Here is a 3,136-nt window from a genome sequence, read left to right on the forward strand (position 1 = left end):
CCACTAAATAAATAAACAACCTTAATCTGCAAAGCATGCCTATCCATGTTTATGTCTCTCACCTGCCATGTGGCTCCCTGCCAGCTACCTTCTGCCACTTCGGGGACCTGCGGTGTGGTCTCGAGACCTACTGCCTGCTGCAGCCACTTGGGGATCCACAGCACTTTACTTAAACCATAACACACTTTACCTATGTTTATAACTGTTATCTAAGATACCATATGTCTACTGTGTTTTAGATATAACCAACTGAGTTTTCTATTAAAATCACCTCATTAAAGTTGTTTTCTGAAATTTGTAATAGCAATCATAATGTTAAGATTAAAGTTTGAGAGGCCCCGGCCTGGCGGCGGCGTCAGCCATGGCCAGGGGTGGGAGTGGGGGGGGGTGTCCTGGGGAGCCTGCGGTTCCTGACGCCCAGCATTTCTTGTACGAGGTGCCACCCTGGGTTATGTGCCGCTTCTACAAAGTAATGGACGCCCTGGAGCCCGCCGACTGGTGCCAGTTCGGTGGGTGACGACAGGCCGGAGTTGGCCAGGGGACTTCTGGCACTAAAGCCTGACGTTCCCTGCCCCGCAGCGGCCTTGATTGTGCGCGACCAGACAGTGCTGCGGCTGTGTGAGTGCGCCGAACAGCGCACAGCCAGCATCCTGTGGCCCTGGATCAACCGCAATGGGCGAGTGGCTGACCTTGTTCACATCCTCACGCACCTGCAGCTGCGGCGTGCATGGGACATCATCACAGTCTGTCACCCTCCTGCCCCTGTTCTGACCCCAAGCACTGCTGCTCCAAGGCCCAGCAGCATCTCTGCGGGCTCCCAAGCTCAGGGCTGGAGCCCCCGGAAACTGCAGTTCTCTGTCTCCACCTTCCTCTCCCCAGCTTTTCCAGCCTCCCCAGACCTATTCTGAGCCAGAGCTCCTCCGGGTTCCAATCCTTGCTTCCCTCAGGCCACCACTGCCATCTTCAGCCCCTTCCTCAATTAAGCCAAGCCCAGAGACCCCAATGTCTGACCTCCAAAGGACACATCCCTCCCCATTTTGCTGACCCTTCTGTGAGATTTCCCAAGGCACCTGAATCTTCTCTGAAGAGCTCAGGATTGGAGAGGGTGGTTTTGGGTGTGTGTACTGGGCAGTAATGAGAAATACCACATATGCTGTGAAGAGACTGAAGGAGGTTTCATCACCCAAATATCGTAGACTTTTTGGCTCCTTGGAGGATCAACTCCATCTTCAGACCCAGGCCTGCTCCCCCCTCTCATGGCCTCAACGATTGGATATTCTTCTGGGTACAGCCCGGGCTATTCAGTTTTTATATCAGGATAGCCCCAGTCTCATTCATGGAGACATCAAGAGTTCTAATGTGCTTCTGGATGAGAGACTGATGCCCAAGCTTGGAGTCTTTGGCCTGGCTCGTTTCAGCCGCTTTGCAGGGGCCAACCCAAGCCAGAGTAGTACTGTAGTCTGGACTTGCGGGGTACCCTCGCCTACCTACCTGAGGAGTGTATCAAGACAGGCCGGCTGGCTGTGGACATGTAACATGACGGGCCGGCTTGTTGGGGTTTCTGTCCCGCCCGGTACCCCACAACCGGCAACTCCAAAGGAAAATCACACACAGGACTCCATAAGATTATAAAGCTGATTGGCCCATTAGCTCAGGTTTCTTGTTAGTCCTTGTAACTTATATTAATCCATTATCATTGTCTATCTTAGCCATACGGCTTGGTACCTTTTTCAGCTGGGCAGGTTACATGTTGCTTCTCTGGTGGTCTGCACAGGAGTGGCGGAGGGAGTTTCCTGCTTCCCAGAATACTCCCAGTCTCTTTGCTCCACCCCTTCTTCCTGTCTGGCTTTCCCGCCTATACTGCCTGCCTGGCCAATCAGTGTTTTATTAAAATATGATTGACAGAATACAGACAATTCTTCCACACCATGGACACTGATACCTTCAGCTTTGGAGTGGTAATACTGGAGACCCTTGTTGGTCAGAGGGCTGTGAGGACACAAGGTACCAGGACCAAGTATCTGAAAGACCTCATTGAAGATGAGGCTGAAGAGGCTGGAGTGGCCCTGAAAAACACCCAGCCCAATCTGCAGGTGGGTGTGGCCACGGATGTATGGGCTGCTCCAATCGCTGCCCAGATCTATAAGAAGCTCAAGACCTGGACCCTGCCCACCGCAGTTGGGCCTGGCCCTGGCTCAACTAGCTTGTTGCTGCATGCACCGTCGGGCTAAGAAGAGGCCGCCCATGACCCAGGTGTACAAGAGGCTAGAGGGGCTGCAGGCAAGGCCTCCTTGGGAGCTAGAGGTTGCCGGTCATGGCCCACCTTCCCCACAAGAGAACTCCTATATGTCTATCATTGGCTGTGTCCATAGTGGGTGTGAACCATGGCAGCCTCTGGTAGTGTCCAAAAGAACCCATGTCCAGGCTGCCCAATAGCGCTCCAGAAAAGCCCCAACCAGCCAGTGGAGAGTGATGAGAGTGTTCCTGGCCTCTCTGCTGCCCTGCACTCCTGGCACTTGACTCCAGGTTGCCACCCAAGCCCAGCATCCTTCAGAGAGGCTGACTGTACCCAGGGGAGCACCACCAGAGAATCAAGTGTGAAGAGTGGCCCAGGCTTCCAGCCCACAACCATGGAAGTCTTATCCATGGGCAGCTCCTCTTCATCATCAGAACCACCACAGATCATCATCATCCCAGCCCGACAGAAGATGGTACAAAAGCTGGCCCTGTATGAGGAGGGGGTCTTGGATAGCCTACAGCTGCTGTCATCAGGCTCTTTCTCAGTCTTGGATTTAGAACCTAAAAACAGGCAGGGACCTGAAGAAAGTGACGAATTTCAGAGCTGATTTGCCTGTTCACCCAGGCAAGACCCTCAGACTCAGATGTCAAAGTTCTCATGGTTGGAAGTTCTCATGATGTGCAACCTCCTCAGTAGCCCAAAGGCATCAGGTGTGGGACCTACCCTGGCAAAGGAGAAAGTGCTGGACCTGCTGTTCTCAGGGTGCGAGCACAGGCAGGGCCAACTAAAGAGCCTGCAGAAAACTGATAGGGCAGGCCATCTCAGTCCATCATTTGGGAGCAAGGCCAGCAGAGCACCTAAGGGATGGGGTAGTACTTGACAAAAGACTGCTAGCTA

The 3,136-nt window shown here is 53.3% G+C and overlaps 1 pseudogene; it reads left to right on the plus strand.

Annotated features, from left to right (window-relative positions):
* Nucleotides 1–361: 361 nt before the first annotated feature.
* Nucleotides 362–3,136, plus strand: LOC125410332 (interleukin-1 receptor-associated kinase 1-like; annotated as a pseudogene).

The sequence above is a fragment of the Myodes glareolus genome, chromosome X, assembly GCF_982192425.1.
Source record: "Myodes glareolus chromosome X, mMyoGla1.1, whole genome shotgun sequence".
In the NCBI taxonomy this organism is placed as follows: Eukaryota; Metazoa; Chordata; class Mammalia; order Rodentia; family Cricetidae; genus Myodes; species Myodes glareolus.